This window comes from Mandrillus leucophaeus, unplaced genomic scaffold (assembly GCF_000951045.1).
Source record: "Mandrillus leucophaeus isolate KB7577 unplaced genomic scaffold, Mleu.le_1.0 Scaffold40, whole genome shotgun sequence".
Lineage (NCBI taxonomy): Eukaryota > Metazoa > Chordata > Mammalia > Primates > Cercopithecidae > Mandrillus > Mandrillus leucophaeus.
In genome coordinates, this window is record NW_012104254.1 from 6256931 (window position 1) to 6283835 (window position 26905).

Genomic DNA, 26905 nt, shown 5'->3' on the forward strand with positions numbered 1-26905 from the left:
TTATTGTTGAACTAGGAAAGAGAGTAGCAGCTGAAGGACCAAGGAGGAAAGACCTGGAGCTGCTCTTGTATCCTTTGTAAGATACACAGTCTAAACACTATGCCAAGGTTGTAATATGGATAACAGTTAAAATGTGTTGGCTTTCAAAGCATTCTGTAATAAATTAACTTTCATTTTATTGTAATCTTAATTGTACATGTATACATATACATAGTAGCATCCCTTTGAACAAGGTTCCCTGAGAAACATGAGAACATTTCCAGACAAGATGTAAAACTGGATGAATCTTGAGAAAGGTTCTTAGGAGTCTCCCAGTGCCTAGTCTTGAATATCAGCCATCTCTGCTTTGTCTGGCTGTATTGAGAATGCAATCATAGACACATTGTATTCACTGTGAGAAAATTATTGGACTTTGTATTCAATGATTTACACTCTGTCCTCCAAAGTTGCATCTTCAATTAAGGAGTCTGATTCCTTCTCCTAAGCAGGTGGTATGTTATAGCAATCAATCACATTTGACTAATGCACCCAAGTAAGGGGTATTCAATAAATAGTTCCAGTCAGTCTGAACTGTTCATAGACATAGAAAGCCTGAAGTGAGAGGGGATTTGTAACACCACTACTGCTTATGAAGCTGGAAGGAAAAACAGGAACCTGTTGGTATTAGTCCATTCTCTCACTGCTACAAAGAACTATCTGAGACTGGGTAATTTATGAAGAAAATAAGTTTAATAGACTTACAGTTCCATAGGCTGTACGGGAAACATGCCTAGGAGGCCTTGGGAAACCTACAATCAAGGAGAAAGGTGAAGGGGAAGCAGGCACATCTTCCCATGGTGGAGCAGGAAAGAGAGAGAGGGAGCAAGGGGGGAAGTGCCACACACTTTTAAACCATCAGATCTCATGAGAACTCACTCACCACCATGAGAACAGCAAGGGAGAAATCAGCCCCCATGATCCAATCACCTCCCACCAGGCCCTTCCCCCAACAAGTAGGGATTACAATTCAACATGAGATTTGGGTGGGGACACAGGGCCAAACCATGTCACTATTCAACTTTTCATCCTCTCAGATGAGATTTCAAAAACACAACATCTAACTAGCCTGGGCTTGGCAACTAACAGACTACCCAGTTGGACTGAAGAATGCCTTATCCTAAAAGTTGCAAATTATGAAAATAGGCATAACAATGCTGCAAAGATTATTCACCAAGAGTCAGTCATATATTTTAAAAAGGAATAATAGTATGTCACAGATAAGCCTCTGAAGAGTTTTGTTAACCAGTGCTAAAAGAACTGGTAAAGAACCATTAACAACTAACAAATGCATTTGATAGAAACAACAATGTTGAAACAATACAATATACACCTTAAAGAAAAATAGCTCCAGAAAATAAAGCAAATTTGGAAACTGAAGTATGATTCAGAAACTAAATATAGGTATTTCAACTATTCAGTTTTCTCAGAAAGTGGGTTTGTTTTGAGATATACTATTATCTCTTAATCCCACATCAAAGGCAGATGATGCATCATGGAAAGGATGCTGGAACTAGCATCAGACTAGAAGCTGGGCACAGCTACTTCCTTGCTGTGTGACTCCAAGCAAGTTGGTTAACTTCTCTGAGCCTCAGTTTTGTTATTCATAAAGTTAGAAATAGGAAAATAACTAACTGCCACCCAGAACTACTGGGAGGATTAAAAGTGAATTGGAAAGTGTCTTGAAAATAGCAGCTTCTCAATGCATTTTTTTTAATCTGAAGGATTAACCCTAATTTAATATATGCTTCCTTTGGCTAGTCATTTGCTTATTTTGATAATGTTGTCATCTCAAAATACTGTTGTAACTCTTTCAGAATTACTTTCAGTGCAAAAAAAAAAAAAAAAAAAAAGTCTGCTTTTTTTGGTCAAAATAGATAATATCCCTTTTAGTGAGGTCTATGAAATGGGAACCTTATTTCCATTGTACAATTGAAGGCCCTGTCAAAGAGAGGTTAAGTGATTTACTCAAGGATATAAAATGTGTCAGAGGCTGAGATAAATCATCCAGATTTTGTGCCTTGCCCTCCACTACCCTCCCTCTAACCCTGGGCTCTGTGAGGCATTTCTGTGAGTTCTTGAAAGGAAATCTCCGATGATTGTAACATATCCCTTGAGTCAGCTTTCTCACTGCAGAAAGCATGCCGATACCAATCAAAACACTCTGCCGAGGGCCTCCACACCTCAAAAATCAGTGCAAGTCTAAGGCAAGTTAATTCAAAAGTTTTCCCTTTGAGCAACACACTAAATCCATTCTGAATTCACCCGAACAAGAAAGCCCCGTGCTTCTAGTTCCTGTCTGATTAGCAGGATTTCAGATATGACACAGTCTACTTTGATAATGATGGAACAATCCTATGGGGAGAAGAAACTGCCCTTTTTTTTCCCCTAGAAAATATAGGTCTCTGAATTAAAAGCAGTGGACCACTGGAAAAGCCACATTTAAACAGACTATCTGAGACTTAAGGCAGGCAAGTGGTGTTTATTTTTCTTAATTCTAATAGAAATAAATCTACAAGTTTTATACCAAAATTTAGAATTGAATTAAAGGTGCTATACCTCTTTTCACAACATTTCAAAAGTTTTAATCAAAACCAAAGTATTCCCAAGCTACTGCTTCTCCTAGCAAAATCCATAGTCTGTATTTAGTTATATGGCTCTGCATAGGAATTTTAATAAATTTAAATCTCAATTTATAGGTAGGAAAAATTATAAAGTCATATCTGAAGTAGGAAACAGCATAAAGATAAATAATCTCACCTGCCTATATCCATGCACACAGCAGCATATTTCTGGTGATAGTCATGGTCAAACTGAAACATCCCACCGTGACTGAAGCCATTACCACCTATAATTAATTCCATGGGTTCCAGAACTTTGTTACTGAAGCCATAGCCCCAGTCTGGGGCTTATCTGCAAGGCTGCGGCTTCTCAAAACCAGGAATAGGAAAACAAATCCTGATATAAATTGACACAGGCCACAGCTACTTAAGAGGGATAAAAAGCTTAAAGATTGAGCTGGCATTTTTTCCCTCTCTCATGAAGCATAAAGGTCTCCACAAGTTTCGTTGGGTCCTCATTCAAAAAAGACATGATGGACAGCTTCTCAGAACTGGGAACTGGCCTACCAAGATATATATCATAGATAGAATGGAAGAGAACAGAACAGAATTAGATTGATTGAGTGACTGATTGATCATATGCATATATATGTAATACAGTATAGTGTACTGGGTCATGATGTGAAATGTATTCCTACTATGGGTTACAATAAAAGAGGCTTAAAAAGTAGTGCAACAGGGACACCCTATATCCCCCTAATTGGGTAAGCTGCAGGTGAAAGCAGCAGTACTCACAGAGTGGTAACAGCAGAGGGAAGTGAGTTAATAGGAAGGCAGCAGAACTCAGGAATAAGGAGATGAGTCAGGGGTGCTGCCGCATACCCAGGTTACCAGATTGCTCCCAGTTTGAACCGCACACTCCCCGGGAGTGGAGTTCACCCATAGGACATTACCAGCTATTAAGCACCTATGATTTCCAGTGCATTTGTCTCCATGAAGGATGTCAATAACAGCAACTGCAGCCCACATGAAAAGACACTTTACCTCTACACTTTATATTTTACATTGTCTGAGCTCAGATTTCTAGACTTCCTTTTAGATATTATATACAATTCCCTGCCCTCCAAATGTCTATATCAGACAGAGCAGATAAACAAACACACATTCAATAACAGAAATATATTAAGACTGAACATACGAAATCACCATTTTTGTAGGTCAAAAGTAGGGTGAAATATCAGCAATTCTGTACAGTTGTGCATAATAAAAATTATCAAAATGCAGTGAGGGGGTGGATGGCTCAGAGTCTGGGCTGACAAACACCCCCAGCCCATATCCCATATACAGCTACATGGGTGAAACATCTAAATATCAGAAACCAATTTTCTATCTATGGTTCCCAAGACACAAAATTTACCATTAACCCTATGCAAGATGTTGGACTTCCTGTGCTTTCTCATATAATCAGGCATAAAATTACCCACAGGGAAAGGACTTTTAGCAAAGAGATTTTTCAATATTTTAACTTCAGATGTTCAAAATTATTCCTTAAAAAGCATATATTAATTTTTTAAAAAACTCAAATGTCTGCTATTAAACAATAACACAATAACTAAGAATTTATCAAGGGCTCTGGTTTGGTTTCTTCCATGATAAACTTTCTATTTTAATAGAGCTGGATTGTTTATGAAGGACTTTCCTGTGTTATCTCATTGAGGTCCCCTAATAACTCCATGAAGTAAGGGTTAGTCTTCACATTTTACAGATATGGAAATGAATCATTCTAGAGATTCACTTAGAATGGGGGAAAATTCAGTTTTGTTCTTTAATATGAACGTTGTTTTCAGATCAAATTCTAATTGGCTCCAGATACGAAAACTACAAACACTTATTGAGAACCTACCAGAAGCCAGGCCCACTTTGGGAGGCCAAGGCAGGAGGATGGCTTGAGCCCAGGAATTTGAGACCAGCCTTCTCTCTCTTGCTGCAGCTCTCATCATGTGACATGCCTGCTCCCCCTTCATCTTCCACTATGATTGGAAGCTTCCTGAGGCCCTCACCAGGAGCAGATGCCAGCAACATGGTTTCTGTACAGGCTGTAGAACTGTGAGCCCAAATAAACCTCATATCTTTACATATTACCCAGTCTCAGGTATTCTTTCACAGCAATGCAAATGGACTAACACATATGTTCCCCTTTTAGAAGAAGAAAAACTGTAGAAACCCACTTAATTAAGATGAAGCTAGAACTATGATTCTGTCCTCTGAATTAACAGGTGCTGTCAGGTTCAGACAGATAGCTACTTCCATTGTTTGAATTTACCTGCAAGAGGCATACCTTTAAAGAGGGCACAGGCACAATTCACAGGAGAGAACTGTACACATGGCTCTTTCCTCCCACTCCCCAATCCAAAGATTCCTTCCCCTGTGTCTCCCTTCCCCATTACATTTTCTCTTATTAAAACATAGAATGAAAAAATAGAGACTGTCTGTGCTATGTAAGAGCAAGTTATGCAGCCTGCTCTAATTCTACAAAATGAAATACAGGACTTATACTTTCCAGAAGCATTAGGATGTCAAAACAAATTTAGAGTTCTCTGTGAATTTCAAATGAACCTTGAAGCAAAGGTCTTTCTTTCAGTTAAGTATTATCATTAAGGATATGAGTTGGGTGAATATTGATCAAAAACACTTAATTCATGCTTTTATTATTTCTGAGATTGATTACTGGGATGTCTGTTTCGTTAGGTGGTCCAATAATCTCTTCATGTGATTCCAATCTGTTCAAAATGCAATTGCATGCCTGGATGGTAAGAGTCCAGCAACTGAAGCATGTCACACCTTCTTCCATTTCTCTGTCATTGATTAACAGTTAAATTTTGGATTAATTTAACTATGACATGATTTGAATTTATGAAATGTTTTACTTTCTTCATCTCTGGGAAATGCAAATATATTCCATGTTCTTCTACAAAAAGTGGCTTTAAAGAAGTTAAATAGGTAATATAAAAACTTATTTTCCTGACCCAAATCATCAGACTTCCCCGTCACATGAAACTTTTCCAAAATGTAGTTAGGGCTCAAAGATTCAAAATAGTTTCTTAAACATTACCTCCTTTACCTATATAGGTTGACCTGGGTGGACATTAGTTTGTGCCTATTTAATCAGGATGAAATTGGACAAGGCCAATGGATTTAGTTCTTTCTTTCACATTTTAATTATGAATGTCCAACAAACAGCCATATCCCCAATCATAAATCCATTTACTCATGAAGTGTTGAAAAATGAGATGGAGTCTTCCAATCATTTCCAGTTTCAAAGTGAGATAGGTACATTTCAGATGATAAGGAATCTGCTCAGATAAGCAAAGGGGTATTCTCTTGGACCTTCATGTTCAAGGGTCAAGAGTCTCTTCTCTTGAATGATTCCTCTCACCAACTCAATTCCCTTTTCCATTTCTTTGTAGGTTAAAATATTTAAAAGTTTGTATCTCATTGCCCCTGTGAGATCATTCAGTTACCCCAAGGACAGTAAAAGAACTGAAGGAAACAAAGAAGCCAATTGCATGTCTAAATAGATTTATTTATCCAAAATACAGACAGTCAAAGGTTTTTTTATTTTTAATAAGCAGTTTTCGGCTGGGCGCAGTGAATCACACCTGTAATCCCAGCACTTTGGGAGGCCACGGTAGGTGGATCACCTGAGGTCAGGAGTTCAAGATCAGCCTGGCCAACATGGTAAAACCCCATCTCTACTAAAAATAAAAAGGGTTAGCTGGGTGTGGTGGCAGGCGCCTGTAATCCCAGCTACCAGGGAGACTGAGACACAAGAATCACTCGAACCCAGGAAGCAAAGCAGAGGTTGCAGTGAGCCAAGATTGCACCACTGCACTCCAGCCTGGCAACCTGGCAGCCTGGGTGACAGAGCAAGACTCTGTCTTAAAAAAAAAAAAAAAAAAAAAAAGCAGTTTTGAGATACAACAGAAAAGACTTTTGCATTCCAAAATTTTGGCTTAATTAGAGGGACAAATTCTATGAATTTTATACTATAAACAGTAGACTATGGAAGAATGTAAGAAGAAAGTCTGTATTTCAGCCCCAAAGGAGATCAACACAACAAAACTGGTGGTGGCAGTGATGGAACATGTTTGAGAGAGGTTTTTTGTAACAGAAGGGTAATTCAAATTATTGGTGTGGATCAGAAAAACAGGCCCACCCTCAGACTGCACCATTCTGGGGTTAAAATCCAAGTTGAGTTTAGAGTTCTGCTCTCCACATAGAAGGGATCTGTATCCTGCCTCCCAAAGTCAGGCCCGGGGTAATCTAAGTATGGGAGTCAATAGTATGTATGTATTAATGGAAGCCACAGCAATGAATGGCATCTCCCCATTTCTCCCAAAGTCAGAAGAGTGCCCCTGAATACCACTTATATTTTAATAGTGTATAAAGAAAGATAAGCCTACAGAGACTAAGAAAGAGGAGAGCACTAAAAACCTGCAAGAAAATGATATTTCAAGAAGGGAAAGGAATCTACAATGTTGAATGCTACAGAAAAATTAAGGACTGAGGCTCTCTTTCACATTCAGAACAAGCAGGCAGGGGATGACTTCAGCTAGCAATGTTTCTGTGGAGTAGCTGGGGTAGAATTTTAATCACAGTGGATTGAGGAGTGTCTGGGAAGGGAAGAAATGGATATAACAAATAGACAATTCCATTACGAAGGTTGGCTATAAAAGGGGAGATAGAGTAGATAAAGGGGTACAAGGGGAAGATGAAGGTTTTGTTTTGCCTTGTTCTCTTTTAATTTGGAATGGTTGGAGCCCATGTACATTCAGATGAGAAGGATCCACTAGGGATGAAAAGGTGAAAGATACAAGAAATGGAGGAAATTATGCATAAAGTAAGCATCCTAAGAGGATGAGAGTGAATGGGGTCCAGGACACAGGTGAAAGGGTCACGGGAGGAAAAACCTCTTCTATCTTAACCTGAGGGACTAGAAATGGATTCGTACAAATTGACATATATATATATTATATATATTATATATTTTTTGTATATATGTATATATAATTGCCAGTATTTGCAATGCCTCCCCCCTTCACTCAAAAGGAGAATAATCTGCTTAGTCAACCATCTATGACTTGTCCTGATGGAGGTAAGAGGAATGGGTGGTGGGGGGAATGGCCAACACCAAGACACACTAGTGTGCTCTACCCATGCAGGAATAAGAGAAGGCAGGCCAGAGTAAGAAGGCAAGGTGGATGAGTGTGGCAGCTGGTGAAGAAATGGAGGAAGAGGGCAGAGGGTGAGAAGAAACGAACGGACACGAGGAGGAGCCAGACTTTGGGGAGAAAGACATGTAAAAACAATTTTTAGGAAATCTAGCTATACATTTTAAGATTAGTGCCCTTTTTGGTCTTGGCTGACTCCTCAAGAAACTTTCAGTAAAGACCTCCTTAGCCTTCCAAGGCTTCCTTGAGTTGGACTTGATTTCACTGTGTTGAACTGTCCACAGGGCAGTTGGTTTTATTTGGGTTATGCAGATTTGTTGGCAGGAAGCTGAAATCTTGCATGGTAAGAGGTGAGGCTGTTTGCAAAAAGTGACCAAGGAGGTGGTTTGGTCAAGGATTTGAGGAGACTAGAAATCTTCAAATACATGTTGGGGAGAATGGTAGAAATGTATTAGGAGAATATGTAAGGATGGTGCAGTTGTGCCGAGGGGTCCAGTGAGGTTGGCGGTGATGGATGTGCCACAGAACCATCTGGACAGTGGTGTGGTTTTCTCTGGCAGTGCTCGGCAGCCTGGCTGGAGGCAAGAGAAAGTCTACAACTGGACTGAGGAAGGGTTGGTATTGGACCTGCTAGGTGACAAGGGCAGGCACAGATCTGCTTCATTCATTTCCAAGAATCCAACACGACAATGTCCGATGCACAGGAGTCACTCCACAAATCTTTCAGATTTTGTTTTTGTTTTGTTTGTTTTTGAGACAGAGTCCTGCTCCATTGCCCAGTCTGGAGTACGGTGGCACGAGCTCAGCTCACTGAAACCTCTGCCTCCAAGGTTCAAGCAATTCTCCTGCCTCAGCTTCCTGAGTAGCTGGGACTACAGTCACGTGCCACCATGCCTGGCTAATTTTTGCCATTTTTTGTAGAGACGGGGTTTTGCCATGCTGGCCAGGCTAATCTCGAACTCCTAATAGCCTCAAGTGATCCACCCACCTGGGCCTCCCAAAGTGCAGGGATTACAGGCGTGAGCCGATGTGCCGGGCCAATAACTCTTTGTTGAATGAATGATTGGGAGAACCGATAATATGGACAAGAGGGTGATTAAAATGATAGGCCAGGGTATCCAAACTGAACAGGGAAGGAAGTGAAGACAAGGGGGACCTAAATCGGGGGACGTACACTGGAGGTTCCTCACGTCTACCCAGTCAAGCGCTGGATCCCAGACTCAAGAGATAACTTCTCTGAGGCTGAAGCACCCCCTGGTGGCGCATCCAGGGAGCCATGAAGCCCAGTGTTCTTTCCCCTCAAGAGCAGCATGCACACCTTTTTGTGTTCCTCATTCAACGTCCAGCGCTCTCTTCATTGCCCTTCGACCTCCTTCTCACTCATACTTTAAACCTGCTGCTTCTCCTCTCTTTTAACTTTTGCCCTAGCTACCTCAGGTATCTCTCTCACTACCCGCCTTTTAATCTCATCCTCGTTCTCTTTCCTTTTTCAGTTTGTGAAAACAGCCCAAATCATGGCTGATATGGGTAAAGGTAGAACCCATGATACGCCTGAAATAAGGACAAGGAAATCCTACTTTTCATAATTAAAGAAGTCAATGTCTCAAAGTCAGTGAAGGTGGACACAAATTTTAAAATAGTCACAGCCCATATCATCTTGTAGTTAAGCCTGAGCACTAGCATTCAAAATATTTTCTATCCTGGTGATTACAGCTTCTATTATGTTTTAATTATTGCTTACTGCAATATATAGTTATTGCTTAGTATTGCTTATATATGCTTTAATTATTAACAAGAAAAGTGGTTTTGCTATTAATTTTTTATTGCAATTGTATGTGACTTTGATCCTAGGGTGGGTTGGGTAGACTATTGAAAAGTAGCCTAAATATGTTTACAACATCGCTTCTATAAAGGGCTTGTAAGTGAATATGTGGAAGAAAACCTTTTTGTCAGTTGGGGGTTTGGTATAATTTTGATTCTTGCTTGAATTTCCTTAAAAATCACAATAAGTTATTTAGGGAATAACAGTTGCCAACCTTTCTGACAAATCATAATGAATGGTTACGTTCTGAAAGGTCGACTAGCCATCTTTTGGCTCCCATTTCCTCTTTAAAACCGAGCTATTTTGAGAATTTCCATTCCTCATGCTCTTTTTGCTTCCCAACCCTGACACTATTTGTATCCCCTCAGTGGCATTTTTTAACTCAGGAAAACTTAAATAAGTTCCAAGATTGCAGAAGAGCCTTATTATTTGATGACTGTGGGTCTTGTCTGGGAAGAACTCCAAACATAGATTTGCCATTTTAAGCAATTCCTTTGAATTCTCGTTCTATTGTCAGCAATAGCCCTGTATTATTGGTTTATTATTGATTTTTCCCTTTCCCTTTACATAAGTTAACTAGAACACTCCAATTTCCTCTTCTCTCTTACTTTTCTTAGTTTATAAGTCCCTGAAAGATTGTGTTGTTTTAGCTTTTGATTTTTACAGAACACACACACACACATATCAGACTTTGTCATAATCATAAACCCATCATTTTTTCACTCCTCACTATGATTCTTTCTTCTTTGTCACCCCATTTTAATACAATCTGCTGCCATATTCTGTCATGTTCCCCTTTGAAACATATTTCAGATTCATCCTTTCCCCCTCATTCCCACGGGCACCATCTTGTCTTAGGTCATATTCTTATCAAAGGTACTGTTCCACCCTCCTAGCCAGCTTTCCTGCCATCCTACTCAGTCCCCCACCTCCCCTGTGCTCCACTGCACACTCAGTCTATGGGGCAAATGATACTGCTAATTCCTGTGAGGGCAGGAGAGCACCTCCTAACACCCAGGTACGTCTCTTCTCTTAATTCTTGTATGATGAATGTTACTTTCTTCATTTCACAAAGGAGGAAACTGCCTCTCCCAAGAGGTTAGGTATTTTGTACCAAACCACCTAACTTGCAAGTGGTCAAGTCACTAGCCCTCAAATCTGAAGAGGGAGGGTGATCTGTGCTGCAACAGAAAAATTAGCATCTGCATAACAAGGGTTTAATATTTAATACCTTTAAAGTTAAGGAACTAGACAGACTTGCCGTTATCATATCAAGGGCAATAGTTTTCAAGGGATGGGATTTATAAGAGAAACGTATAAATTCAAGTGTCTGCTCTCAAAGAGTTTTTAATCTAGTTGGTTACAGCATGTATCTAGAACATGCTAGATACACAGCAAATGCTAAATAAACACTTGCTGAAGTTGGGACCAGAGAATGGAAGGTGAGCCCTTGCTGCTGTCTCTGCTTGGTTTGCCACTAATTATACTGTTTAGTCATAGGATGCTTCTTAATATAAAATGCTCTCTCTGACACTTCCTTCTGACCCAGTCCCAAAGAATATCAGAACAATACACTGTTAAGAAAAAAGACAGTGAGATTACTGGGCTGCCTTCCAAGCTGCAGGGGCCGATTTATTTTTTCCTAACTACAAGATAATTATTCCTGGATATTATTATGGGATTTTTCCATATGTCCTTTAGTTAGGACAGTGATGACCCAATGCTGCCTTTTAATGTACTCTGATCTCCTGCCAGCTTACCTCATTCTATCACTTTGTCTTTGGTTTTTATTTTTGTGATTATTCAAACTTCCCATCGCCTAATCAATACCTCATTTGGCCGTTTCTGCTATTGACAACACACTTCAACAAAGACTCTTTGAAAAGGGTCTTTTTTGCTGGCAGTGGGCTCATTTAAAGCAAGTTCTTGCTACGTGCATCATTTTGGCAAACAAGGACAAGTTCAAGGAAATTAGAGGCCAAACTTGACAGAGCACTGGGTGCAGCTGCTGGCCCAGCTGTGCAGTGATTCTCAACTGGTCCATTACCTCCAAAACTCAACTATTCAGCACAGCTTCCCTAGTCCAGCACTCCTGTCGGTCTAATATATTTGGCAACAGCCATTATTTCAGAAATGAATGCTCATGTGTATTTATAGCAAATCACATGCCTGCTCTATCAACAATTAAACAGATTAAGATTCAGCAGACATATTCCTCTAATTAGGACAAGATGGAAGACATAGCATATAGAACGCTGTAGTTTGGTCAAGGTCTATTCTTTCCTAACAAGACTGCCATACCACATTTCATCAGTCAAACACCTAGGCTCTCCAGGGACACCATCTTCCTGGTATAGCATTCACTTCCTGTGCCTGCCCCATGGAATTTTCGGTCAGGGGATTCTATTTGCGAATGGCACTTCAAGATCCCCCCTTTTCCCTCCCTGCAACCACACTATAGGATCAATGGACTGTTTTAAGTCTTGTTTTGAAATAGCATGTGGACAGCATCATGTGGTCACTAATTTCATTCAGTTACACCCTTCCCCTGAGCCTCAGTGTATGCTGTATGCTCACACTTAAGTAGTGTCTCCTCTGAACAAAAGCCTGATCACACTGTCTGGGCCATAAATTCCATCTTGCCTCGCTCTTGCCCATGCATTATTTAAGCAATCTTCTCGGTGAGCCGGCATGAGAATTTCCCTCAGAGCAACAATCAGCAGGCGCTTTAAGCCCTGTTCTAACGGGAAATGTAGGATATCTCAGAGAGTTCCACCCATTCATAGTCTCGATAATGAAATATGATAATCTAATTTGGTAAAAATAAACTGTGAAATCAGAGATTTGAGGCAAAAACTTTAAAGATGCAATTCAGACTAGCAATCAATGCTCATTCAGTTTCTGTACCATCTCAGCTTTCTCCTTGTGCAGATGCTTAAGTGATGCTAAATTAAATAATTGACAAATTTTTAAAACTGCTGAAAATTACCATCTGTACTTAATTTTGGAATATAAAAAGGTCCATAGAAAACACCCTTTATGATTATTTTGTCTAATAACAGATATGAAACAATACAAACATCCCAGTCATAAAATATAATCCATTTCTAGCAGGCTGGCTTTACATATTTAAACATAGTTTTTCAAAACAAAAGACCACAGGAGGAGTGAAATGCTGGGTGACAAATACATTCAAAAAAAAAAAAAAAATTGCCAAATAACTGAGTTTTTCATTTCAGATCTACTCTTCTAACCCTTCACTTCCCCGTAAAACAAAACCCCCCCCAAAAAAAACCCAAATAAACAAAACTCACCCACAGGCTTCCTGCAGACAGTTATGACAACCATTACTTTTTTTACATTTCTCTTCTAGATAAACACTGGGTTAAACTGTTCTCTGTTAAGAACTTTATTAGGTTGATACTACATTTATACAAAATGAAGTCTACTACTGTAAATAAACATGCTTGAGGCTTCCATGAAAACACAGCGAAGAGAAACAAGCTCCCTGTATATGTGAACACACTGCTAAATACATGGATAAAACAAGCTGAAACTTACACCAGACACTTCTCCCAGGTCCACCACGGCAGGAGCCCTAGGGGTACATTCTAGTTTTTTTTTAAATCCATGTTCTTCTCTTCTCACTGATGGGACTACTCAGGCACATGGTCAAGTTGCAATCAGCTTCTCCCTTAGTGATGTATGAGAGCTGGACTGATTTATCTTGGCTTTTCTGCAGCATATTAGCACTAATGTTTCTGCGTATGCATCCTACCTTTCTTTAGCCGTAGCCCCGGCTTTATCATTGGTAATCTAAATTAAAGAGCCAGTGAATAGAGCAGGGTTGTTGTCCCCCACCCCTCCCTGTTTTCCATGAAACAATTGCCAGGCAGTCACTCCCGGACAAGGATTCCACTGTTTATTCTACCGAGCCTCCTCTTCAATATTCCATTGAGACTGGAAGTCAGAGTCGCAAAAGGATAGGTCCAGCGAGACTGTCTTAGTTCAAAGGTACATTTATGATTTATGCTCGAAAACAGTAGATGGCCTCAGGAAATATAGAGAGAGCTGTCATTTACCAGTTTTTCAGCCCAGAATTCAGAATCGACACTATTTATAAAAACAGAGCAACTTGATACTTCACTTACTGCCCAGGGTGCACTTTACCTTCAGGGGACTCTTTCTGAGAAATCTCTTCCTTTTTCCACCAGTATTTGTTTTATATACACATGCTTAAATGTTTATTTTAATGAGGTTTATGAGTGCTATGACTTAGCAAGTTGCATACAAGAAGCATAAAATGCTGTAAAAATTTGGGGAAATCCATCAAACAAATCATTATTAACCTTGTTGCAACCTGCTATCAACAAACAGCAACTTGAAGCAGGAACTAAAGGCTGTATTTAATTCATGAGCTGTCAATTCCTTTCTTTAAAACATGTTTAAAATTTTCTCAACTTCCACAAATGTTTGAGAAGAAGAAATATATCAGAGTACATTTTCATATGAAAGTTTTTAATCTCTTGAAAATGTTGCTGCCTTAGCAGCATCTCAATGCTTTTTAAACTCAGATTTACAATGATTACTGAAGTAATATTAGGTTTATTTTCTCATTTTACTCAGCAAGACTTTTAAACAACTGTTAAGCAACAGAATTTGGTGGATAATAAAGCATACCAAGTTTCATCTCTATTTTTGTGTATTTTGTTAAGGGAATACATGATCGTTTTCATAATTTTAAACATGTTATTGCATTTTAAATTAAAAAATTAACAAATTTAACATACCCATTTTCATGTAGGCATAATATACAGACTTGTCATAAAAATAGCTTTATATATTCATTTCCCTAATCCTTGACATCTACATTTCTTCAATTTTTCATTATAAAATAAAATGTCTCATCAGAAATGCAAAATACTCACATTTCAGGTTCTTCCCAACCCCACCCCCCAAAAATAGAAAAAGGTAATCTCAAACTTTATGCTTCTCAGCATTTTTAAAAATTTCAGTCACGAGAAATAACTTAAGAGGCTGGTTAGAGACTATCCAGGGTATCAGTTCTTAGATTATAACCCTTGGGTAAACTTTAAAAACATGTATTGATTTCTATGCTCTAAAACTTGGTTATACTGAACTGCTCCACACACATCTAGAGAAATTATTTTAAAAATTTAAATCTGGGCTTGTCACTTGGCTGCTTAAAACTCTGCATAGCCTCCCATTACTCTTAGGATGAAAGCCAAAATCTTTATCATGGTCTTCAATGACTCAGTTTTATTTCACTGGGAAGATAAGCCCACCTTCCCAGAGCTGACTGCCTGGCATTCAGAACCATCAATCAATCAAGTATTGAGCCCCTGCTCTTTATGGGCCGGTCACTGGAGTATGGTATCCGAGCACTGGTTTGGGATGCCTAGAGAATTCCAGGAGCACATACACAGGGCTTCTCCTTCAATTTGAAAGTAATATACATGAACAAGATTTCACTACTCTACAAGTCAGTTTAGGAACTATGACAAAATCAGTAAGAGCAAGCCAGACTTTGAAAATACATCATAAAGATAAAATCAAGGGGTAAGAAGAAAAAGATGAAATTAATCATTTGATGAATGTTAATTCAAACTGACTTAGGCTAAAGGGGAAAAAGGGAAACAGTCAAGAAGGAGCATAAACTCAAAAACAAGAATTGCTCAAGCCTGGTCCTGTTGTTAGGCTTTGAAAGTCATGACTCACATCAGCTAAACTACATTTTTAAAAGTTTACCATTTATCCATAACCGTGGTTCTGAGTGTTTTCAACAAATAACGCATATATGTTCATTACATTACTGTGGATATTATCTTCCTCTAAAAGTTCTCTTTATTTTAGTCACTGAAAGAATCACATAATAAACTTCAGCAGTTTTCTTTTTTTTTTTTTTTTTTTTTTGAGACAGGGTCTTGCTCTGTCACCCAGGCTGGAGTACAGCCGTAGTTCATGTAGGTAGGTCATGGCTCGCTGCAGCCTCAGACTCTCCAGGGCTCAAGTGACCTCCCACCTCAGCCTCCCAGGTATCTGGGACTGCAGGCATGTCACCACACCCGGCTAATTTTTGTATTTTTTGTACACATGGGGTTTTGCCATGTTTCCCAGGCTGGTCTCAAACTCCTGGGCTCAAGTGATCCTCCCACCTCAGCCTCCCAAAGGGCTGGGATTATGGGCATGAACCAAGGCGCCTGGCTTATTTCACCAGTTTCTATGTAAGATGGCCCAAGCCTCTGAAAATATGGGATTTTCATAACTAAAGATCTACTTTGTAGTTAACCAAGAGCTCATGATCCTTGAATGCAACTTGTATATAAACTTGTGTCTCAAATAATGTATACACCCAAAGACATATGAAGCATCCACTGAGTAATGAGATCTTAGGATGAGTCCAGTGCATAAGGAATTGATACCATAAGGCCCCATAAGTTCCAGAACATTTCTAAGACTTCCTTCCATTGCCCTGAAAATTCACACCATTAAAAGCTCCCATTGGAAGAAATCCTAAGACTTGGATTTGCCTGTCTTCAAATCATGGCTTTGCCACTTACCAGCTGTATGACCTTGGGTAACGTACTAAGACTTACTCTGTGTATGTTGGGGGGTGGGGGGGTGTGTATGTGCATATTTTAAATTCACCTGTAAAGTGGGATAATAGAGTTCTGCTTCTAGTCATGAAAGTAATTTATATCAGGCCAGCCCTCCCACAGATAACAATTATAAGTCCTGGATAAAATATTTAAAAACAATAACAAAATTATCTGAAGGCAGTGGAGAATGACTGAGAACAGGCAGATATAAAGGTGGTGGGGGGCTGACACTTAGAAGAATGGCACTTGATAAATTACCAAATTTTTATAACTTTTCATCTAAGGCCAAGGCCCAGTCAGTTCCACGGTATGGCCAGAGTCAGATAAAAGCCTGTAATTGTCCTGGTTGAGGAACCAGAAGACAGAGTTCAGGGAGATTACAGCAGCTGGAAAATAAAGGAGGAAATCCCAGAGAGAAGACAGCCACAGAGGGAAAGCCCCAGATTCACTACATGAGATCTGACCAAATCTCTGACTGATCCCAATACTATATATATGTGAAGCAGACTCCAAGTCACTCAGTTAAGGAGAAAGAACTGAACAGAGATGTCTGCTGCTATCTCAGGGAAAACAAAATTGGAATTTGAGTTTTGCCACTTAACTGCCTGCAAAAACAGAAAATCAATACTCTTTAAAGGCATATGACAGTATTCAGAATCTCTGTAATGTATCACTCACAATGTCCAGAGTACATTCCAAAATTACTACACATGCAAAGACACAAAAATATATAACCCATCCTCAAAAGAAACCAACCAAAAGAGACCAACTCTGAGATAATTCAGATATTAGAATTAACAGACAAGGACTTTAAAGCAGCTATTATAACTAAGTGCTCAAGGGCATAAAAGAAATCTCAGCAGAGAAGTACAAGTTATTAAAAAGTACCAAGTGAAAATTCTAGAACTAAAAAATACAGTATCTGAAAAAAATTCACTGAATCGACCCAACAACAGATTGGAAAAATAATAATAAAACGTGTCAGTGAACTTAAGGATAGAACAATAGAAATTAACCAATCTGAAGAACAGAGAAAATTCTTTTTAATGAAGAAGGCCTTAGGGATCAATGGGATATAACAGCACATGTATAACCGGAATTCCAGAAGAACAAGAAGAGAGAGAATAGACAGAAAAAATATTTAAAGAAATAACTCAAATTTTCCAAAAGCTGGTTAAAAAGCAGATATAAACTTAAAAAACCAAGATTCTCAGCAAACCCCAAACCAGATAAATAAAAAACAAAACAAAAACCCATGCCAAGGCATATCATATTCAAACTATTAAAATTCAAAGATAAAGTGAGAAACTTAAAAGCAACCAGGGGGAAAATGGCATACTACATATAGGAAAAAACTACATTAGTAGTAACTTTCCATCAAAATTCACAAAGAATAGAAGATAATGGAATGACATCGTTAAAATACCAACAGGAAAACACCACTTGTCAAGCTAGAATTCTATTTGTCAGGATAGAATTCTATATCCAACAAAAATATTCTTCAACACTGGAGGCCAATGAAGACATTTTCAGAAAAACAAAACCTAAAACACTTAATCTCCAGCAGACCTGCATTACTTGAAACATTGAAGAAAGTTCTCCAGGATGAAGGTAAAAGACACCAGATGGTTAGCCAGCTCTATAGGAAGGAAAGAAGATCACTGGAAATGTCAATATGTGGGGAAATAAGAAAAACAGACACACACACTTCAAAAATATTACTTGTATTACAGGCAACCATTGACATAAAAATTCTAACACTATATTTTGGAGTTTATAACATAGACTAAGATGTAATATCATCAACAATAACATAAAGGATGGGGGGGCAATAAATGGAATTATACAATTTCCAGATTCAATATTTGACATGAAGCAGTACAATATGAATTCTAAGTGGAATGTGAAAAGAACCTTCTAGAAGGTTCTCCCTTCTAGAAGAAACTTGCCAATCAGCTGTGAAGAGTGCAGCTAGCTGACAGCATCCAACTGCAGTGATTTTTAGATCTATTGTGAGTGAATCAAAGCTATGTTCTTTAGTCAATGATAAGCATGGTAGGGAGGGCCATCATTTCTGCCCAATGCAAAACTTGCTTACAAGCAATTTTTGCATCAACACTCTCCATCGGGCTTGCAGAGACATTCTCAAAACTGTGCTGCAGACTGAGGCTCTCTCTCTTTCATCCTCCTTCCTTCTGCCCCTTTCATGGGTAAGAAACTCTCTCTCTTTCTCCTCTTTATTTTTGTTGGCATTGCACCCAATAAAGCTCTTGTACTTATAACTCAGTCTTGGTATCTGCTTCCTAGGGAATCAAACTAAAGTAGAATTCTATTTCAAAAATCTCATTGATCCAAAATAAGGCAAAAAAGGAAGAGAGAGGAATAAAAAAGCAGATGGAACAACAACAATAAAAATAGCAAAATGGTAAACCTAAATCCAATCATATAAATAATTACATTAAATGCAAATGGATTAAACACTCCAATTAAAAACAGAAATTGTCAGAATGGATAAAAAAAGCAAAATTCATCTACATGTTCTCTATACCTTTTATATACAAAGAAACAGATAGAAAATAAAAGCTTGGAAAAATATACACCATGAAAAGAGAAAGCATAAGAAAGCCACAGTAGTTATATTAATATTCTATGAATTAGATTTGAAGGCAATAGAGTATCACCAGACAAAAAAAGGTGAATTTTATAACGATAAAGAGTAATTCATCTAAAAGAAATAAAAATAATAAATGCATACATGCCTAATAACAAAATATTATAAAGCAAAAAATTAAAAAAATTATTGAAGAAAAAGACAAATCTGCAATCATACTTGGAGATTCTAATACTGTTCTCTCAATAATTGTTAGAATAAGACAAAAAAATCAGTGGAGACATACAAGACCCGAACATCACTACCAACTAACTACATTGACCTAATTGACATTTAAAAAACACTACACCCAACAGCTGCAGAATGCACATTCTTTTCAAGTGTGCATGATAGATTTACCAAGATAGGAATACCTTGGTAAATATAAAGAAATCTCAACAAGAAATATAAGTTATTAAAAGGTACTGAGCAAAAACCCTAGTGTGCTATAAATAAATCTAAACAAATTTCAAAAGACTGAAATCCTAAAAAATATGTTTTCTGACAATTTAATTAAACCAAAAATCAATACCAACAAGATATGTAGGAAACTCAAAAATATATGGAAACTGACAACAGAGTTCTAAAGAACCCATGGGCCAACGAAGAAATCATAGGGGAAATACATAGTATTTTGAACAGAATGATAATGAAAGTGCAACATACCAAAATCTGTAGAAAACAAAGCAATGCTTAGAGGAAATTTATAGCTTTAAATGTTTATAACAGAAAAGAAGAAAGGTATAAAAGCGATGACCCAAGTTTCCATCTTTAGAAGATAGAAAAAAAGAACAAATTAAACCCAAAGTAAAGAGAAGGAAGGAATTTTTTAAGTCAGAAATCAATGAAATAGAACACAGAAAGCCAACAGAAAAATTAAAAAAAAAAAAAGTTGGTTCTTTGAAAAGGAGGTATCTCTGCAAATTCTGATACACTGAAAAGATAATAACTATAATAAACAACTCTATATCAATACATTTGAACACTTGGATTAAACAGACAAGTTCCTCCAAGAATATATAATTTACCAAAATTGACACAAGATGAAATTAAAAATCTTTAATAGTGCCATATCTATTAAAGCAATTGAATGTGTTATCAAAATCCTCATAAAGAAAACTCCAGTACAAATGCTTTCATGGTATTCTATCAAATATTTATGGGGAAAAAAATCAATCCTACATGACTTCTTCAGAAAATGAAGGAAGATGGGACAATCCCCAACTCATTTTATGAAGCCAGCATAATCCTGATACCAAAATCTGATGAAAACATATTAGAAAAAAATTTCTATGAACATAGACACAAACATCCTTAACAATTATCAGCAAATATCAGCAAATCAAAGCTGGCAATATCTATCAATAAAAAGGACAATCATTCTTTTTACATAATAGAGTTTTTACATAATAGGTAGAGCTTATTTCAGGAATGTAACACTGTTTTAATATTTAAAAATCAACCCATGTAATGCATCATATCACTAGAATAAAAGAGAACAAATATGTAGCTCTTACTAATATGTTCAGAAACAGCATTTGACAACATTTAATATCAATTTGTGATTTTTTAAAAAACTCTCATCAAATTAAAAATAAAAAGATATTTCTTTAATATACAGTTAAAAATAACATTTAATGATGAAATATTGAATGATTTTCCCCTAAGATCAATGACAGGGAAAGGATGTCCATTATTACCACTTCTATTCACCCCTGTGCTGGTGGTCCTTGCCAGTGCGATAAGGCAGGAAAAATAAGTAAAAAGCGTAAAGATTAGAAAGAAAGAAGTAAGATTCCCCTTATTTGCAGATAACATGATTGTTTATATAGAAGAATCACAAGGAAGTTGAAACCGGGTAACACTAGTAATACCTATCTCATACAGTTGTTAGAAGGATTAAATGAGTTTAAATTTGGTATGTTTAAAACTCTACCTGATACAAGTAAGCACTATATAAGGGTTAAGTAAAGTTAAACAAATCCAAACATAAAATCTGAGAAGGGTTACATATCATATCAACTTATTGACAATTCATCAAAATAGCTAAAAGAAGCCTTAAGGAAGAAAACCTTAAAGAACAAGGAAGCTTATCTTCATTCTGGGGCTCATGTTATGAAAATGTTCAGGGAAAGTAACACTGGGATGCCTAGAATATGACCAGTCCTCACTGACATTCCTAAAATAGAAAGATGAAATGTGCTACAATGTGGTGACACTGTCTGCAGAGTTACTGCTTTCATATATGATCTAATATGTCTATATAGTTATACAAACAAATCCAGGCATTATTTTTAATGAGCATGTACTTTGCTGTGATCTATAAATATTCATGGAAAAATATCCATGAAAGACACTGAAGTAAAAAATCAGTTTGCATAATCATATTTACAGCATAATTCAAATTTTTAAAACTTTTTAGTTTCAGGGGTACATGTACAAGTTTGTTCCATAGATAAATTGCAAGTCTCGGGAGTTTGATGTATATATTATTTCATCACTCAGGTGATAAACATGGTACCCGACAGGTACTTTTTTAATCTTCACCCTCTTGCCACCCTCTACCCTCCACCTTTAAGTAGGCCCTGGTGTCTATTGTTCCCTTCTTTGTGTCCATGTGTTCCCATTGTTTAGCTCCCACTTATAAGTGAGAACATGGCAGTGTTTAATTTTCTGTTCCTGTGTTAGTTCACCTAGGATAATGACTTCCAGTTCCAACTGTGTTGCTGCAAAGAACACTATCTCATTCTTTTTTATGGCTGTGTAGTATTCCATGGTGTATATGTACCACATTTTCTTTTTCCAGTCTATCATTGATGGGCATTTAAGTTGATTCCATGTCTTTGCTATTGTGAATAGTGCTGCGATGAACATACACGTCCACGTGTCTTTATAGTCACTCGATACTTGACCAAATAGGCCTAACAGACAGCTACAGAACTCTCCACCCCAAAACAACAGAACATATATTCTTCTCATCTGCACATGGCATATAGTCTAAAATTGACCACACAATCAGTCATAAAACAATTCTCAGCAAACTCAAAAAAACAAATCATACCAGCCACACTCTTAGACCACAGTGCAATAACAACAGAAATCAATACCAAGATCACTCAAAACCATACAATTACATGGAAATTAACCTGCTTCTGAATGAGTTTTGAGTAAACAATGAAATTAAAGCAGAAATCAAGAAATTCTTTGACACTATCGAGAACAAAGATACAACATACCAAAATCTCTAAGACACAGCTAAAGCTGTGTAAAGAGGAAAGTTTATAGTGCTAAATACTCATGACAAAATGTTAAAAAGATCTCAAATTAACAACCTAACACCACACCTTAAAGAACTAGAAAAGCAAGAGTGAACCAACCCCAAAGCTGGCAGAAGACAAGAAATAACCAAAATCAGAGCTGAACTGAATGAAAATGAGATGCAAAAAAACCATACAAAAGATCATTGAAACCAGAACTTGGTTCTTTGAAAGAATTAATAAGATAGATAAGACTGCTAGTTAGATTAACAAGGAAAAAAGAGAGAAGATCCAAATAATTCAATTTTTAAAGCAAAAAAAGAGGTACATATATAATAATTACATTGATGTGTCCATAGAAAAATGTCTGGAAGTACACAGATAAAAGTGTTAATAGTAGATAGTTCTGGCTAGTGGGAGTGGAGAAAATTTTTCTTTACTTTATATCTTTTGCATATTGTTTGAATTTTAAATAATATTTGTTAATATTTTTACTTTTTAATTTAAAAATTTTAAAAACCTAACTAAAGCAAAAAAATTGACATTTAAAAGTCACGATTTTTTTCTGAGTCAAATAAGATGAAAAGAACTCTTCCTTTGTTTCCTTTAAACAAAGGTAAATTTTTATTTTGGACATCAAGATCATATTCCAGATGCTTTTACCTTTACGATTCTTCTCAGCATCCCCAACGCCCTCCTCTCCAAGTAGGAAATAGAATAAAACACGGGTCAGGTAAAACAAAAGGGTCAATCTATCCTTAGCTACACAGGCTCATCAAAACTGAGAGCACGAAGAGGGCAAAGGTCTTGATTCCCCTGTCAGCCTGTCTGCTTACCTCTAATTCTTGCCTTCTGACTGCACCATGACTCCAGAAACTGGTTTCCCCAACTCCTATCTCTGGATCCATGGAGACCAGTACAGAGGCACACGGACCAAGGACAATCCATCACCACTGAAAGCACAGTGTTTTAGTAAGAATAACCTTAGATAATGTCTAATTCATCTACAGACAAGCAATTTTCAGGTAAGGAAACTGGGGTCCAGAAAAATGAAGCAACTTGCCCAAGGGCACACAGTCACTAAGAGATCTTAGTGGTCTAAGCAGGTCTCCTGAGCATCAAGATAGTGTCTTTTCCATTATGACCGAGAAAGGACAGAAAAGGGCATGTCCTATTAATGTTGGACCAGCAGTTGTGCTTTCATGTACAAAGATAGTACATTAGGATGCAGGCTCAACGAGGCACTGAAGAGAGCAATCTTCCTGACTTTATCATACTGCCCCAAATTGCAGTGCAAACATAAAAAACTGGCTCTGTTACTCTTTTACTTTCATTACCAATATTCCATATGATACACACTTTCTCTATAAACAATCCCTGAGTATAAAAGAGAGAATTTTCCCTATTTGAGATATGCCTTCTGGCCACATCATTCAGAAATGTTTTTAGTATGTAACTAACACTAATAAAGGGCTTTTATTAGAATATTTTCCGCATTTTGTTTATAGGCAATAGGAAAGCTGGAGATATTTAAACTAATGCAATGTGTTCTACTATGTTCTGTCATACTGTTTTTTATAGTAAGAACTATAAATCAGTTTCTAAGGTTTAGGCGGTAAACCAATGATTAGTCTCTGCAATTACATAAAATCTATAAATCAGAGACTGACTGAATCAAGTTGTTTGGCAAACTTGTCCAGACCATAAAGAAATCCCTCATACCTCTCTGCTAAAAAAAAGAAAAGCTCCCAGAGAACAGTCATTATTCTTACCTATTTATCAATATAAGTTTTCTAAAGCCCTCTGCTATAGATGGTTATTTATTAACACTGATTAGTGGTTATAATGTACTCAGAATTATAAAATGGTCACCTTTAGTCAACATCACCTTTTTTCACTAATTCAGCCTTCTAACTTATTGTAAGCTCCTCTGATGCATTAGAAATATGATTCAATTACATACACCCTTGAGTGTGCAGGAAGATATCTTGGTACCTGCATTCCTTACAAGAAGCTCAAGTGGGTGCTGAGGAGGCAGGCCCCTTGCTAGACTCAAAGGCTGCTCACACATGCTATATTCCCACCCCTCCCCGAGACACTTCCTTGCTAATGATTTTCCAACACTGAAGCTTTGCAAAACTTTGATCTTTTGTGAAAACTCTGTAAGATGATAAAAATCTTCCAGCTGAACAAACAGACTAGGGCGGAAAGACCATCCCCTTAGCAAAGACCATCCCCTTAGCATTTACCCTGACTCCACCCCAGTGTTTCATTAAAGTGGTATCTTTCAAAATATGCAGATGACACAGTAATACTTTGAACAAACAAACGAATTATGTGAGCCTCTATAGGCAATTTACTCAAGGTAATTAAGAATGCTAAACCAAACAAATTATCATTTTAAATGGCAAGTAAGTTTTAATTAAACTTGATTTCTATACTAAAAATGAAACTACCAGCTCAACAGAAAGGATCTAGTGTGAATTAACAGGCAAAGCATCAAGAAGGGGCTGGCAGGGGAAGAATGTATACCCTGACTTTTGATTCACAAGATTAGAACCAGGTGTCACTGCACTGTCACTGGACACTGGCTCAGGGAGAAGTGCCCTGTGCATGAGTTTAGAATTTATAGAACGTATTTGGGGTGTCTCAAGCATGAGGACATTTTAAATGGTAAAAATGCTAATCAATAACAGAATCAACTAAAACCCAAGGTAGTTTCTTTCCAACTAGACTCTCAATCTTTGTCTTCCATTATGCAAAGGAACCCAGCAAGCTACTGCCCACCCCAGAGATTAAGAGTCCTTCTGTAAGGGGTTAGGGGATGTGGAGGTCCCTAGTAGAATGTCAACAGAGTATGATGACCACCACTCGTGAGATAATTGTGTATGATGGACCACATCAATGGGCGCCAATCAATAACCATGAAAATAAACATGCCACAGAATAAGAAAGACCACCAGAGTCGTCCCAAGATGGACAAGGCTAACACATGGTCCTATTAAAGTAGATTACACCTTCAGAATAACATAATCTCAAAAATAATTATAGTCTCTTAAAAGTTTCACACAATCTCTGAAACTACACTATGTCCCTGCGCTTTTAAATGTTTTGTCCCAGTAAGGTAATGGGACTCTGATTAGACCCCAGCCACCAGTACTGGCCACCAATAAAGCCCTCAAAGAACCACCTGCTTTCTTCTCCACATGAAGCACCTTGCCTGCTTCAGCCTCCAGGGTCTTCCCACTTCCACCTTCAGCCCAGCGTCCCACAGGAACACACACGATGTGTCCTGCCCCTTCAGTCCTGGCTTTCTGGTCAGGCGAGATGTCCCAGGGCAGGAGCCAAGGAGGAGGCTGAGAGCATGAGCCAGGCGGTGGCAGGGTGGAACGGGAGGGGCCTGAGCACAGGCTGGGGAAGCCATGCTAAGTCACCACCTCTGGCATCTGGATACAGTCACCCTGCCACGCGAGACCATTTTCATATTGTTTCCCTAAATAGTATGCTCTCAGGGTGACCCTAGGAGCACTATTAAGATATTTGTGACGGTGTTAAGAAGTCTGTGTCAAGCTTGTGTTCCAGGAAGCAGTGAGAACTTCAGATGGCTGTATTTTCTCTTCTGTACCTGTGCCTGCAGTCTAAAGAGGCAACCCTGCAACCACTAACTCTGGAACTAGAGAAGGAAGAACACTGCCTCTAGAAACAAAGAGACCAGAACAGGCCCATATGTCCCCAATTCTTATATTTGCTCCTGATTCTTGCCAGAATGGGATTCAATCATCCATTAATTCATCAAACAACCACCGGGCAGCTTCTACATGCCAGGCACTGTACTAAGTTCCAGTCCATCCTCAAGTTGCTCACATTCCACAGGAAGGAGAGACATGCAAACAGGCAATTCCAAAAACATGTGCTGGAAACTCATGATGGCATGGCAGTGTCTGGGAGGAACACAGAGCATCTGTGGAGTGGCATAGTCAGGGGAGCAGACTGAAAAAGCTGCCTGTGACCAAACATCAGTCCCATCAGAATGTGTCTGCTCCTGTGACCCACCAGCACAGGGGCTAGGCTGGGCCTGGTGTGAGAAGGGCCCCGTCTCCTACAGTACAGCAGAAATCTCAAGAATGCAGGACCATATTCCCAGTGTCTAGCACAGAGCGTGGTTCACCATGAGGGCTATTCAACAAACATCTGTTGAGTAAATGTATGATCTAAGAACTCAGATCTGCCACTGGGACTTTTTTTTTTTGGGCCAGAATCTGGGAGAGGGAGGATCTTAGAAGTCATTTAATTAACTCAACCCTCTAGATTTCACAGACTAGAAACTTCTTTAAAAAAGTTTACAGGTGAATAGATAAAATGTGGTATATCCAGTCAATGAAATACTATTCAGCAATTTTTAAAAAGAACTCCTGGTACATGCTTCATCATGGATGAATCCCCAAACCTTATGCTCAGGGAAAGGAGCCAGATGCAGAGGCCACATGTCATATGATTTCATTTCTATGAAATGTCCAGAAAAGGCTAATTGATAGAGACTGAAAGTAGGCCACTGTTTGCTTGGGACTAAGGGTAGAACAGGATTAACTATAAATAGGCATGAGAGATCTGATTGGAAGGATGAAACTGCTCTAAAACTAGATTATGACAGTGGTTGCACCATCTGGTAAAGATAGTAAAAATCACTGAATTACATTTGAAATGTATGAAGTTTATGGTATATAAAGT

General features: G+C 38.1%; 1 protein-coding gene across 4 annotated transcripts in view; it reads right to left on the bottom strand.

Annotated features, from left to right (window-relative positions):
• Positions 1-26905, bottom strand: part of RAPGEF4 (Rap guanine nucleotide exchange factor (GEF) 4) — a 308011-nt gene that overhangs the window by 175936 nt on the left and 105170 nt on the right. For 2 of the 4 annotated variants that reach the window (XM_011991909.1, XM_011991907.1), the window contains exon 1: positions 13212-13473. The exons of the other annotated variants lie outside the window; for them this stretch is intronic. The gene's annotated coding sequence lies outside the window, so the exon portion shown is untranslated. Of the gene's footprint in view, positions 1-13211; positions 13474-26905 lie in introns of those variants that run through there. 4 annotated transcript variants of the gene reach the window in all.